This window comes from Scophthalmus maximus, chromosome 20 (assembly GCF_022379125.1).
Source record: "Scophthalmus maximus strain ysfricsl-2021 chromosome 20, ASM2237912v1, whole genome shotgun sequence".
Taxonomy (NCBI): Eukaryota; Metazoa; Chordata; class Actinopteri; order Pleuronectiformes; family Scophthalmidae; genus Scophthalmus; species Scophthalmus maximus.
In genome coordinates, this window is record NC_061534.1 from 6,419,651 (window position 1) to 6,435,000 (window position 15,350).

At 45.4% G+C, this 15,350-nt stretch overlaps 1 long non-coding RNA gene across 1 annotated transcript in view; it reads right to left on the reverse strand.

Annotated features, from left to right (window-relative positions):
* Window positions 1-9,432: 9,432 nt before the first annotated feature.
* LOC118284882 overlaps window positions 9,433-15,350 on the reverse strand; it is a 6,671-nt gene continuing 753 nt past the window's right edge. Inside the window, exon 3 of the long non-coding RNA XR_004784991.1 lies at window positions 9,433-9,535. This is a non-coding gene — a long non-coding RNA (uncharacterized LOC118284882). The remainder of the gene's footprint in view (window positions 9,536-15,350) is intronic.

Below are 15,350 nucleotides of genomic sequence, written 5' to 3' on the forward strand. Positions count from 1 at the left end.
TGGGGCTATGTGTTATGCTACGTATTAGGGCCATATTGAAGAAAATGTTTTTTATGAGATTGCAAGAATAAAGTTGCATTATAATAAGAAGAAAGTCGGAATGTTCAACAGCTTTGAGCAGTTGGGGATTGGCCAAGAGCTGATCTCAAAAACAGCTTCAGCGCAGCAGTTATTCTCCGATGGAACTGAGCTTGATCAGAATTAGTGACCCGAACACGTGGGCACAAAGAAAAATAGACTATGAACCGGTGTAATTTTAATTTTGGTATTTAAAACTGCTTTTATCAAATCAGTGCAGGTTATTGCATGTAGTCTTAAATAGCCGAGACACTGATATTCCCACCAAAGCAATTAAATCACAGCAACACTCACTGGTTAATTAATCCAGCATCTTTAGCTCTTAATACCCTATTTTCTTCTCATCGCAAAACGTTGTTTGACGAGACAAATTATTAGTTTGCAGTTAAAAATGTATTATCCCGGTTCCCCGAGACTACAGTGAAAAAGCCTCTCTAATCATCTTTCCAGTCCATTTTTTTTCTTCTTCTTTCCAATTCATAAAAGTTGATTAATTCAACTGGTATGTTAGTGATGAAGTGACCTCGGCCGTGTCCACTGTAATGTGGATAATATTGAAGGTGCTATTTAGGTTTCGTTAAAAGCTCAGGATCCACATTTATTGTATCAAACTGAGGTCAGATAAATGCTGCCTATCAACAGATACCAGTCATTATTGCTCTATTAGGTTTTAAACCCTTAATCTAAAGACTTTTTTAAAAACATCGGTGTTGTTTAAAGCCCCTATGCATACAATATAAAATATTTATGTATGAGCAAAGGAAAATAAATTATTATGGTTGAATGACTGGATGGGATCATGAAATAAAAGGTTGGGCTTTTAAAAAGTAAATGGTTCGCAGTTAAAAACGATGCTAATCTCATACATGATCTCCAAAAACATGCCGGAATCTAACTGACTTCGCAGACGTACCCGCAGTCGGCAACCGAATGTGCTCTGCATTTAAAGCTATCGCACTGGCACAACATCTCATTCATCCACTCTCTTCATAATCCTCGCAGGGGGTTTGGAGCATCTCCCAGCACACGGTGGCCAATGGACAGTTCACACTCTCGCTGCCAGTCGAACACAGAGACACACTCAAACAATCCCGGTCGCGCTCCTACGGGCATGTTACGCATTTCCAGTTCACCAAACCTGCACTTGACTGTGTGGAAGAACCAAAACCGACTCGGGAGAAAACACAAGCACACAATGCAAATTCAAAACACGGCCGGTAATTGTGTTACCCTGCCGGGCTACTTCGCGGTACGACCTGGGATCGTCGGCCATTAAGGCAGGAGAGCCTCAGGACTCCCGCTTTCAAGTCGAGTAATGTAAATGTAGTTGGATCACGTTCCGAGCTCAGTTAAAGTAGGCAGGCCTAATGAGGACTTATTCATTCCAAATATGTGCATATTTTTGTACGTTTTGTGAGAATTACCCTTTCAAAATTTGGTATAATACTTCCAGCATAGTAGAACATGTATGTGCTTATTGGCCTGGAGCTTTGAACACAATTGGAAACAAGAGCTCTGTGGTCTCACACAGACCTATTGTCAGAGATTGTTAAAAAAATAAGCAAAAAAAATAAATTGCGGGCTTATTTCTTGCGTTATGTAAGTGCAAATGTCTTGTTTATCAGAATGTAATTCTAGTTCCTTCTGTATAATTGCATCAGGCACCAAACTTTCTTTTTGTGCAGTATGCTGCTCTGTTTATTTTAGGGTTTTGTTTTTACTTTTGTTGGCAAAAGAACAGACGTACACACACACAAAACAATAAAAAAGGCTTTGTCTGAGACACATTATGTTATTTTTGGCAGTGGAGGTGAGCTCGCATCTGTCCTGGGACATAAACAGTGATAGATCCAGCCGCCCCCCCCCCCCCCACCCCCCGGACAAATGACAGATGGTCAGAAATGTGCACAACCACCTGTTCTCCGTTTGACACACCCAACTTACCCGCAGAGGTGTGGGCACATCTCCTGAAGACACAGAGGACACCAACTATTCCGAGACGCAGCAAAGTATAGGCATTAAGTCGGCCGGACTTAGATCCTGCGCCCTGTTCGGCGGCACGGAACGAAATGTGGACGTCCGACGCCGGCATCAACCACGGCACCGACGGCTGCAGTACACTCAAATGAACAAGTGGGCAGTTTGCTGCAGTGCAATCTAATTTAGTAGAAGAGGATTTTTGTTTCCCCGCTGCAGGGCAAAGTTCTCTTTCTTTCTCTTCTGCAAATAACCAAGTCGGGAAAAGTTTCCCTGAAACTCGAGTGAAGCTGTTAATTCATTTAAGATGGTCACTTTCTTTGCTTGACGACATGCTCTGGGGATGACTGCAGTATTTAATAGAGTTATTGGAATAAGGGATACGATTTGTGGCCCTGCCTCACAGTGGATATAGATGAAGTTCCGATGCAGACGCACCCGGACGACATTGGCCATCTTCTTTTTCCCACAGAGAGAGTTGAAGAAGTGATGACGGACACATTCGCTGTATATTTTGTTATCGAGCAAACGAGATTATAACGCTTTGTTAGCTTGCTACCAATTGTTGTCTTTGTAGTTGCAAGCACAAAAAGAAAGTTGTCTTTCATCCAAGCTAAGAGATTTCTGGAGCATTCCCAGCATTTTCCTCCATCACAAAGTCAACGAAAGAATTGTAAACACGGTTACTTCGGACAATTGTGAGTGTTGTGATGATGGCATGACCATCAACAGGCGAAAACCCTGTGATCGGAATTCACTGCTGCTGCCGCACCCCGAGGTTGTGTCTTTATCCACCATTCCCTTCTCTGTTGCGCACCAACAACACGTCCTGCAGCAGTGAAGGAGTGACACTTCTCAAGTGCGCCAGTGGCACCGACCCTCCGTCTGAATACCATTAGGCAGTAAACAAACCCGGTGCAGACATTTCGGGAAAGCTCCCTGGAGCCCAACATCACCGCCAAGGGAACCAGCCTCGACAACATCCACATCTTTTCCATCCCCTCTGCATTGAAGGCCAGCTGGCAGAATAAATACAATAATTGAAATACCTTTGGGATGGAGACAGACACCGCCTTGTCCTCGCACAACCGAAAACCAGAAAACCCCCCAGCAACACCTCCACCTGCTGAGGGAGCTCAGACGCTTCTGATGTTTGCAAGGATATATCTCTGTTTTTTTACGGGAAAACTAATTGAATCTATGCTCACCTTCAATATTTCAGCCGGGCACAGCGGCCCTCACCACCGAACAAAGAACAAAAAACGTCCCCGCGCGACCGTCCGATCGATTTCGGCCACATCGTAGCGCCTCAGAGAGGGCACATCGGCCTTGATTGTGAACTTTCGTTCGGAGACAAATTCGCACATTAATGCCGCTGCACAAAAAAAAATATATGTGCATAAGTTGGTTTGTTGACAGTAAAAGCACTCACCGGTCTGCCCCCAGCAGCTGAACGGCTCTAATTAATGACCCCGGACAGAGTAGAAGCTGAAAGACTTACAACGCCGCGCGGTGATACATTACATTTTGCACCGGGGCATAATTAATTGATTTCCTGCAGTGGCAGTATAACTCTCCCTTTATGGATGCTCCGACTAAGAAGTTCTTCATCTGCAGGGATCACAAGGGGCCCTTCTAAATACTCGGAGCGGCAAAAAAAAAAGAAAGCATCGCGGTGGCGTCTTTCGTGTTGCCAAGGTCTCGGCACAACAGAGGAAAGAGACAGCCAACAACGCAGCATTTCGACCTGAAGACTTCCACTGTGTCTTTATTTCGTCACCCACTATCCCATTAGGTGGCACGCTATGGTGTAGCTTGTACGTTCATCAATTTTTAGGTGCACTGGTGACAGCGCATTATTTTAATAATGGAGATCTTACTTGCTCAAGATGTCACGGCGAACATGCACAAATCAACCCTCGGCAGAGTGCGCCATAAACCACGTAGGAGTAGAAACTTTTGCGACGGATGATCAGCAGATGCACACATTCATTCACGCTTATAACACGGTTTTGATTATGTAATCTACACATAGAGGAGTTGTGACACATCATGTACGTAGCAGTGCACAGAATAGCACAAGACAAATGCACTTCTCTCCATTTATGTTTATGTTTGATACAGGTTAATGCCTGAAACAGTCCGTTCCTGCAAAACGTGAAACTTCTGCGAAATGATGCCGTGTTGACCAGTTTAGATCTGATGTCCACAGACAGCAGAGCTCGTTTGTTTCCGATGCCAGTGAATAGCAAACTACAATGGCTGTTTTCGAGGGTCAAGAATAAAAGTTTGCCTGAGACAAAAAGTCATGTGAGGATACTGTCGAAAGGAAAAATAAAACAACAATTGCTACAGATCGAAGAAACGCACGGGTAGACATCGCTTTACATCGCACTGCTTTCCTCCCTTTTTTTATTCCTTTGTGCTCCGTGCCGCACAGCACCACTAAATCAACAGTCAACCTGCGAGGGGGGGGGGTCAAATGACCTGAAACGAGAAAACGCAATTCCACAACTGTAGCGGACACGGTGTCCAAATACCAGGCTGCTATGAGTCGAGGTCTCCAATTAGAGAGCAGAGATACCGAGGAGAGAAGAAACGAGCAAAAACAAGAGGAAGAGAAACGGCAAATAGCATTGGACGCCCTTAAGTGATGGATTCCCTTCCCCACACGCTGCACTGGGGACGTGTCATTGTTTGAACGCGTTGAATAATTGAGCTCTCTCTCTCTCTCTCTCCGAGTGCGCGGGGAGTTGCGCCGAGGGGGCGGACGGGATGTGCGGAGGGGTCATGTTCGGGGGAAAGGCAGATTTGGATCAGCAGAGACGAGGCGGAATGTAAAACAGACCTGTCACTCCGTGACGGCGACAGAGCGACCCTCTGAAGTCGCATGTGCGGAAGCGGATTCAAATTTATTAGCATCTAAGTGGATTGAAAAGGGGAATGCTAGTGGCCTTGCTGTGCATGCCGCGGTCCATCTCTTGATTACATGCTTCAGATAACTGGACGGTCGTGCACTGACTTCTTTCTCCTTTTAGCTGACGTGGATTTCAGATTGTCATACCGACTCTTTGATCCGTGTTCTGCGTCTTCCCCGCGTGCTTCTGTTCTCCTCCTGCTCCCTTTTGCCTGGACAAGCTGCGGGAGCCAATAACGTCAATGTCTGATACGCGGCCATTATTTCCGTCTGCTACTGTGCACACAGAATATAAACTCACCCAGTCAGCGGTATGAATTAGCATCGTATCAGAAACCTCAGCAGTTAGCTGCTGAACCCTATTTCAGTTTTGGCTGTCATGGCCGTATCATTTCCTGAAAAATATCACAGTATCTCATAGTCACTCGTGATGATGTTAGTCTTTGCAAACAAATAATCGGCGTAAAATGTCTCAACTCTTGATTATTCATCTGTCAAACATCACATTGTTGGAAACGTAGACTCATTTTTTGATTCTTTTTTTTTTCTATTGCTTAACGTCTCAACTTCCTGCAACTGGTCTGAAAGTCCAAACCGTCCAAAGAAGTGTTTTCACACTGCAAACGAACCGAGCGATGGTTCAGTTGTCAAAGAAGTGTTTAATGTGATTCATAAAAAAAAAATACATATTAAACACCCATATGCATGACAGACTGCTGATATAGGATTCAAGATTTTGTTAATACGCAACAGCCTCAAACACCACATTATTCTTGAAGTTTGGTTGTATTAAGGATTTATGGAAATGTCAAAAAAATAATAAAGTTTAAGACGGGGCCCAAAACAGTCTAGGATCACAACATATCAACCCTTTTGAGCATATAAAAAATGCCTTATGGTGCTTTGGTAATTAAAACTTGAATTAATTTGATATGATTGTAGGGGTCTTGTATGGAACGCGTTGGGTTGATTATGCAGTAATTACGTGCAATGTGAAGTCTATTTCACAGCTGAGCAGGCTACTGAACTTTGTCTCCCCGCCTCCAGTTAGCCGTTTACCGGCACAGTGCGCGTGGAGCGGTGGACGGACGCTGGGTAAAACTGGAGCTGCACACGATTGGATGTTATTTATGTCCTGCGAAAAATGCCTACAGAATTCGAAAAAACACACTGTGCTTTGTTTCGTCTGCAAACATCAGCGACCTGTTGCAACGATTAACAGAGGAGGGGATTCATGCAGCTCTGTGTCAGGCTGTGCACAAGAACATTCAACAGGGTTTCAGGGCGAAGTGTTGATAATTAAACCGTGCGGCTTCACAGCTGCAGGAACCGACAGCAGGTTTAGTACGGCTGTCTGTGAGCGAGCGAGCGTGCGTGCGTGCGTGCGTGTGTGCGTGCGTGCGTGCGTGCGTGCGTGCGTGCGTGCGTGCGTGCGTGCGTGCGTGCGTGCGTGTGCACTGTGCAGATGAGTGCCCATGTGTGATGGATTGAGCGAAGGCAGTGCTGACATTTTAGATTAAGCGGAGTGGCAAGTCTCAATGCTTCATCTTACAGGAGATCCCATTTGATCAAAACTCCCACATACCTGCCAATTTTACACCTCAGCACCGCTCGACTTTTTTTTTTTTCTATTTTTTTTTCTTCAAACCCTGCAGAGAGATGTGAGGTTTTCCTTTCCCGGAGATTCTGTGGTTTTGCGGGCAATACGGAAGGAAAAAAAAGCACGGGATTATTCAAAGCGGTGGGCCTCTCCGATCATCTGCTCGGGGCCTGTTTTCTGTTCCCCGTTCCTCTTCCCATCAGAGCTGCTGAATCTGTGGCGATGTTCTAACGACTGAATGTGCTCAGGCCAACAGCTGCCTGACCTTTTCATTTTTGCAATACTCTCAAAGTAAAAGCCCAATCAAACTGCAGCGAGCGGCATTACACAAAGTAAAGTCGAAGCGCTTCAGGTAATTGCATAATTCGCCCCTAGAGCACTCAGCAAGGTCGAGGGGTCAGAGAGGCTTTGTTTGAGAGTCAATAATAAACCTGAACGAACCACAAAACAAGAAAAAAAACAATTGCACTAGCAGAACATTATTGAACATTTATTTCGAAGGCAACCGATTAAAAGGCATTATTAAAGAGCCACCTGCTCTTGGCTACTCATCACACAAGAAAAATCCCTAAACGACTGTTTTCGCAACATAGGAGCTAACTGAACACACCGTCAACACGACGTAAATCTGGGGAACGTTTCTTTCACGATCTTAAACTGTCAGTCTAAGCGGATAAAGGTTTCTTTCCGTGAGGAGGTGGGAACATGGTAGAAATCTACAACCGTAGCGCCCCACGAGCGCGGAAAACGACGCAAACTGTACAGGAGAGAGTCTGAGCGGAAAATAAAGTGTCTGTCGGTGGACAGTACACACTTGTTCATTTTTGTATTGTGGTTGTTCGTCACCTATTTGCGCGTCGGTCCGATCCGTGTGTGTTTGTCTTGCTGGGGCGCGGCACACCATCGAGAGTCATCGACCACCGACCAGGAACTAAACGCCGGATCTCTTTTCAACGAACATTGCGCAGGTCAACCACCTTTAGAGTAATTCATGTGCTGCATTGTAACGCCGTAGTTAGCATTTCTACAAGAGGCGGGAGTAGAAGTAACTATATATACTATATAGTCACTGAACAAACTGCCCGACGTATAGATGGAGGCATTTACAACCTCGGAAAAAATGCCTTGTAATGTCACATAGCCGTAACAAAGTTTGATATGTCTCATGGAGTGCAGGCGGCGACTCACAGACAACTCGGGGAACTGGACTCCACTCTGCTGCTCCTCAAACCGTCCCCCTGTGATACCCGCTGCCCCCCAACACTTCGCACACATACCAAACAGCATCCCGAGCGCCGGGGGAGGCCGCCCGGGAGCCTCGCGGCTCAGCAGAGTCATTGGGACACCGCAGTCAGACGGCGCTCGTTACCCTCGGCGGATTGCGGGCATCACTCGCCATTCTTGCTGCCTGCAGACTTTTGGCGAGAGTCGCTGCCGCAGTCTGCTCGGTAGTCGATACGGTTTAGTGCACGTTTGTGCTTTGCATTTTTTTCATGACGCCGTGCAGTTTTTATTCTTCTGTGACCACACCGCACGCATTAGTAGATTACCTACTCGCAGCTTTATGTAACCTGCAGCTTGATGAAACATATTGCTTTGATTAAAACCTGATACACACACGTGCACGCCACGCACCATTCCTCATGATCTGTGATGGAGTGTGCCCCTGAAAACATCTCTCACCGTTTACCTGCAGGGTGAGATCTGGTGACTGTGAAGGAGATGTACGGAGTGATTGAAATCATTTCCATACGCAGCGATCCGTGTGCCCCACAGGGAGCGGCGTCTCTCTCCGATCCATGCATTTGGGATTGATCTTTACAGAAAAACAGAGCACCCGACATGACTGGGAGACCCATGAATGGAAGGAGCTGCCAAGTGGCGTCAAGAAGGAAAGGTGATTGAACTTCTTGATGTTCAACCCAGAGCAACAACACAACCAACTAATCAGAATCGCGTTAATTGTCAAGTAACGAAAACTATACAGTACAATTAAAAATATATAGAAAAATAAAAGTATGAACAATATGTACTGTTAATTGAAAATATTCTGTCCTTTTAAATACACCTTTTCCCCGCACCAGGTGATCACATGCTGATATCAGTGATTTTGGACAATTTACCACGCTGGCATTTTAATCTGATAATATTCACAGTTATGGTAGGCCACATAGGCCTGTTTTTTCTGTCTTGTTCATAGAGTGGTGCTCACCTTAAACGTGAGGGAGGGCGGCCATTTAAAAATCACTGCTTGGGAGGGGAGAGCAGCTTTCAGCTCTCAGTGGGTCCAATCATGTGAGCAGGGGGAAAAAAAAAATACAATTTCAAAAGAGAGCTGGAGGTGATGGCGGCATGATTTATCTGTCACACAGAGCTGGGGGTAAATTATTAAGCCATGATGATGTTTTGAGCCGTCCTATTCTTGGTTTCATCACGAGCCATCACCGGTTGTCAACGGCCAGTGATCCAAAGCATCTGCGGCCGACTGCTGCGGATCTTGTAAGATATATCCAGACCCTCTCGGTGTCTGAGGGGACGAGGACGATGGAAATGAGTCCCCCGGGGAGACACAGTCCGTTTCAATCTTCAAGCTGATAGGTTCATAAAGCAGAAAAGTCATGGGAGGATTCGGTGTACAGCCGCTCTTTACTTATCTAAATCCCTCATCGTTTTCCACCCTTGTGTGTGTACGCCTGAGCAGTATGTGTGTGTGGGGGGGGGGAGGACACAAGCAGCCAATCAAAAACAGATCAAGTGTGTTGATAGGAAATTCCCCCCCGTCTGGATGCGGGGCGCTGCGAGTGCAGAGGAGGCGGCGGTGACATATGGAGACAATGATAGGTGACACTGAAACACTCACCGCACACACCTGTCGCACAAGGGGGGGTGACAGCCGCTCCGTTATTCGGTGAGACGACTGCCGGAGCGACAGGGAGAGCGGAGGAGAAATGAAGGGGAAAGGGCTGAGGGAAAAACAAAAGAATGAGAAGACGGTTGTAAACACGAGGTAAACAACTGCATTCTGCGCAATGGACATGCGCCTCCACTGACCCCGTGAGGCCATTGACATCAGAGGCACAGAGTTAGTACACAACTTTCAGCCAAAACATATAAATGTATAAAAGAAACTCAAAGTGTTGGATTATCACCTCTGCCAAGGACGGATTTTAACCAAAACTCGATGGGACACGGGCCAAGAGCGAACCCGTCGCATTTTGAGGGCAGATCCAGGAATTTTATTTTTCACTTTTTTTTATAAGCAATGCAAGTGTCTAGGTCATAGTTGTCCAAAGGCGTTGATTCAGGAAGTAGATTCTTGAATCAGCCAGTTCCAGGTGTTTTAGATGCTCCCCACTTTCTCCGGTTTGCAGCAGGCTTTCACACATGAAATTTTTGACGCGCGTGTTTCTTCTTCTTGGCATAACTGGTGTTTTGACTTACAACCACCTACAACCGAAACGGATGTAAGTAGAACAGAGATATGGGAAACGGCCAAATATGTTGGGCAAAAGTTAAATAAGACAACAAATAGGAACAGGAAATACAACAAGTGAAGAAGCAGAGGGAAAAGAATAATTTTAAAAAAAAAGGGAAAATAAACAGTATTGCAGAACAACTCAGGTATCGCTCAGAGGAGAGATTATGTGACCAGAATGTTTTTTACATTTTTTCTTCTCAACCCTTCGTTTTGAGGTCATAATTTAGAAATATATTGGTATTTCTAGAGGCAAACAGTCCAGTGACCTGCTGTGCAGACAACATCCATGAGTTCCACAGTGTGATTGGATGATGTGAATTGATGGATGAACACTGCCTCGGTGACAATCTGCAACTCTGTTAAGTTTGTCGTGAAGTTTTTGAAGTTGACCTTTGACATTAGGGCAGATTGTTTGAGTGTCCAACTGATAGTACAGTAGTTAAAACTGTCGTTGACAGCAGCAGTGACCTTTTTTAATTTGACAGTCTCTCCATTTCACAGCAGTTACAAGACGGGCTTCAACGGTAAACCACGTCAAATGAATGCAGTAGGAACCCGCGGCGCAATTACTCAGCAATTAAAGTCAAGTTAAAAGAGACAGAATGGGGTTTTCTTAGTAATTGGATTTAAATGAATGGTGAGATGTAAGTATGGCCCATAGTATGGAGGTAAGTCAGGCAGTCCTTAATAGGTGGTACCTTCGCCACTATTGCCCAATAAAAGTTTAATTCCACAGTTTCCATGAGAAAACAAAGTTTGCTGTAATCAACTCATTATTTATTTTTTACACTCTGCATTGTTTCTTTGAAATATACTGATGGTTTCCAATGAATGAATGCACACTAAATACTGTGTCCGGGCTCTGAAATGGATATCATTTTTTCCACTTGCCGACACATTTTGGAACTCGCCGACAAAAACCCAAAAGCTTGGCCTGCGTTCGATCGGCAGACGCCGATTGCTGTGCCCGAACTCGTGAGCCAACAGCCAATGAGAGCGCAGCCCTTCAACCTAGATGATACATTCCTCTATGCCTTTCCTTTGAGAGATCGTGTAGTGCGTCACCCCCTGTCGCCAGTCAGCCATTTAGTCCCACGACGACTCCAAGACTCCAGATCACGAGAAAGAAAGCAAGAGGCGCAGTGTGTGAACCTCACAGCGATCCGATTGCTACGAAAGTTGTTTAGTTTGAAGGAAACACAAGGAGATTACAGGGGAAGCTAATACAGTCCGACCTCTCGAGGTCTGGCGGCAGTGGAAGCACACATGGGAAGTGAGAGGGAAACGATGAGTTATTCATCTCAGCTGCCGACGTCAGAGAGTTTCACTTCGCGGCAGAGATAAAGAAATCCACCGGAGAGGTGGCGGATTAGAGGAGGCTGCTGTCTCACAGCTGAAGAGTTTAACTCTTTGCATCACATCTGTGAAGAGGAGAGCTCGGAGTGACTCGCGGCACAATCAACAGTTGACGCGAAATGTCCCCGAGGAACCCCAGTGACATTTTAACCGCCGCGGCTACTCGTGAATCAACTCCGCGTGTCCATCCGCATGACAAGCGGATCGGGCATCGAGCCACACCCGCCCGAAAAGTCACCGAGCCCTGTTTGCGTATGGGAGAGGGCCGGGGAACAAAGACAAAGCTCCGTCTTTGTCAGTCCGCCTAACGATGATGGACACAAAACACAAAATGACAGCCCGTCTTCCATCACCGTGGCGGAATCCGACAGCCGTCTGTGAGGAGCGATGAGGTCTGCCTGGTCTCGGCTCCCGGCTGGTTACTCGAAGGCCTTTCTGTGGGCCGTGTAGCCCCTTTAAAGGTAATTCGACGGGTCAAAAGTGCTGGACGGGTTATGATCTGCCAAATACAACCATCACGACCGAAATCAAGTCACTTTGAGGCAGAAACAATCTTGCAGTCACGCGGCGGGAGCTGCAATCGCTTGTTGGCAGGTGAAAAGTCCCCTTTTGTGGGTTGTATCGCCCCGTTTTAAGGTATTTCAACGGGTAACATGGGCTGGATGGGTTCTGTCAAATATATAAATAGATCGTTGGGCAGGACACTTTACAGCGCTGTGGGAATGGGACTCGATGCACTGTGAAGCACTTTGGGTGGCCGATAAGACTAGAAAGGTCTGTCCCATGTTTACTATTTAAATCAAATCCAATCTTGAAAGTGCCATATGATGCGTTGTCAGCCAAACAAAAAATTACACTGCGTAGATAACTACACGATCTCGTGGTATAGTAATGCTGCACACAGACAATAAACCCCACTGTTGGTGAAAAAACTGTACTGAGCTTTAACATTTTCTCTCTCAAATCGCGGGAGTAGCTTCTGGAGTTACATGGCTGTCACACAGTTTGCCACAGTAGGCATTTATTTTATTTTTACTTTTTTCATGATGTATTGATTTCACCTTTCCCACAAAGTAATGAAAGTGCACTTTTAGACACAGCAGTGAAGAAATAATTCACAGTTTCCTGACACGAGAGCTTTTTTTGAGTTTTTCATTACCTAAAGTCATTTGTTCACATTCGGGGGGGGGGGGGGGGGGGGGGGGGGGGGGGGGGGGGGGGGGGGGGGGGGGGGGGGGGGGGGGGGGGGGGGGGGGGGGGGGGGGGGGGGGGGGTTTCCCCTTGAAAAGGCTGCACCACATTTTCTTTTTCTTTTGTGCGTTTTTATGTTCCATACTTCTTTCTTTTATTATTATTATCGCTCCTGGAAACATGATAAGTGGGATAAAACCCATGATTCACAGTATTTGACATATACTCGCAGCAAATACGTATATGACCTTAAAATAACTTTTTTTTTGTCAAATACTCTCCGTTTTTTGTTCTCCTCCTCTGAAAGTGCTTAGTGGTTCTTTCAAGCAACACGGAAATTAAATTGTAATGTTGGGCACAGCCGAGCACACTTCAGGCTATATCTCGGCACCATCTGCACTGGTGAACTCTAAATGCTCCCCGACTCACACACAGCTTCATCACACTGTACAGAGGCAGATAGTTAAAGCAAATAAGACGCAACGCACTCGCTGAGTACGCAGCACACGGATGGACAAACCTACTTTCATTTATTTCCCTTTTCATTTCCTTTGCCCCTCCTTTTATGTTTTGCTCCTAATCATATTACCATGTACATCCAGTTTTATTGGATTCCACACGCCTCTCCTGCATGGAGCAAACAACGCTGGCATTGACGGAGAGGAACGAGGCGACTCACATGTCCGTGTGTGTGTGTGTGTGTGTGTGTGTGTGTGTGAGAGAGAGAGAGAAGAGGAAGACAGTTTGGTGAAACACAGTTCACACACAATGATTTTTCTCCCCTGGCATAACAGCGCCGTGGATTGGATCTGTGGTGTCGTTGCCTATAGCCTATTGTTTCCTGCAGAGCCGATGGAGGCGGGCAGTAGTCAGCACCAAGCAGGGGGCCAGTCAGGAATATCAAAGACGTTCAAAGGCCTGTTTAGAATGGATCTGAGGCCACCTCATTGTGACTCTGCATGCAGTGGGAGAAGGGATCTCTGAAGGATATTGTCCTACAGTATCATTCATTATCATCAGCCAGAGAGGAGGTCTTGATCAGAAACTGCTCCGCAGCGGCTTTGAAACCTGTTGCCTTCTGTTTGCTGCATGAAATCTCTGACCACCACAGTAAATGTGCAACATTGGAGTAACACAGTGCAAACACTGAAACGCTGTATGTTAAATGTAAGTCACGAGGCTGTCCACAATAACGCTTTCCCACATATTTTTGCCTCCCCACGGGAAAAAAGAAGAAGAAAGTTTTTCCTTATTTTACTTTTCAGGGCTGCAAATACTTAACTGCCAAGAGTTCTCTGAAAATGATACGTGTTGTTCCAATGGAACCGGTATAACTGTGCTGTTAAGCAGGATGATGAAAAATTTAAAAAGATATAAGGCTCTTAAAAAGACGAGCGGGGCCGATTCACTTCCCCTGCACAACTGTCCTTAAGTAACTCGGCGGAGTTGTAAAGCTTAATGTGGAAATAAACTCCAACAGCACTGGAGTTTTACTGTCAGTTTGCTCAATGAAGCACCAACAAAACTACAATTTTTATTAAATCATAAATAAATAAATAAATAAATCATAAATCAGGGCTGAATCGCGAAAGTTTAAGATGAATCTTTCGTCTCTGTCCCTTTGACATTTCCCTGTCGGCCCCCATGAATAACCTCTGTCAAACAAACATCTTGTTTTAATGTCTTCTTAATTTGACTCAAATTTCTTTTTCTAATATAGGTGCATAAGCTCCTCCACTCATGAGAAGAGGAGGAAGTTGTCATATGCCGCTGACATATGCACAAAGCAAACTTCCCGAGGGAGCACGGTGATGATGTAATAGTCGAAGCATGACATTTGAACGAGGGCCAGATCTCTAATCAACCCCGACGCCATGGTGACAAGAGTGATGATGCACAAAATGGACTGCTCTGTAAACCCCTCACCGGTCTTCCAGCCAGCCAGAGTCGAGAGATATGTGAATAATAACTCTAATCTATGACAACTCACAAAAATAATTAGGCCTAATTTAAGATTGATGTTTTTTAATTGCATATGAAATGCATATAATCCATTTGGATTACAACAAATTACATATAGCAAACCAATACACTTAATGGGATTTCAAACAATTAGGCTTTTTAAAATTATAAATATATGCATCTGATTTTTCTGATTCACTGTTTCTACTCACCTCTGGTATAAGATCCGTTTTCATGAAGAAGAGCTCTTGAAGGCTGAAATGTGTAAATGTCCGTGCACACACACAGCTGAAAGCACATTTGTGCCTGACTTACACGATTTCGTCATTAAGCCTGTGATGCATCTGCACTCGCCATTTCTGTATTGATAATGTTCCATGTCATTAAGGGGGAAAGATTCCCCGGGTATAACAGGTGGGAAGGCGTCTTCCTGCGGATCAATTAAACTCGTTGCATATTATTACATTTGTAAAATCTTCCCAATCACCACTTGAATACAAATCCCTTCTCTGGCTCTGCGATCGTCACCCTGTCATTTCCCCGCCACAGTTAGATGCTCTGTACATACTGTACATTTGGTGGTTTTGTACAGCTGTGTGGTTTTTTTTTCAGCCTCTCTCCCAGACAACCCTCCGCAGACTTTGGTTGCACAGTGAATGGATTTCACGCTATTCAGCCCGAGGGACTCTCCAGTGACACCGGTAAACACCGAAGCACACGGATTCTATGCAAAGGCTCATTAGAGCCAATATAGTAGTTACACAAACAGCTCGGGCCAGACGGAGCTTGAC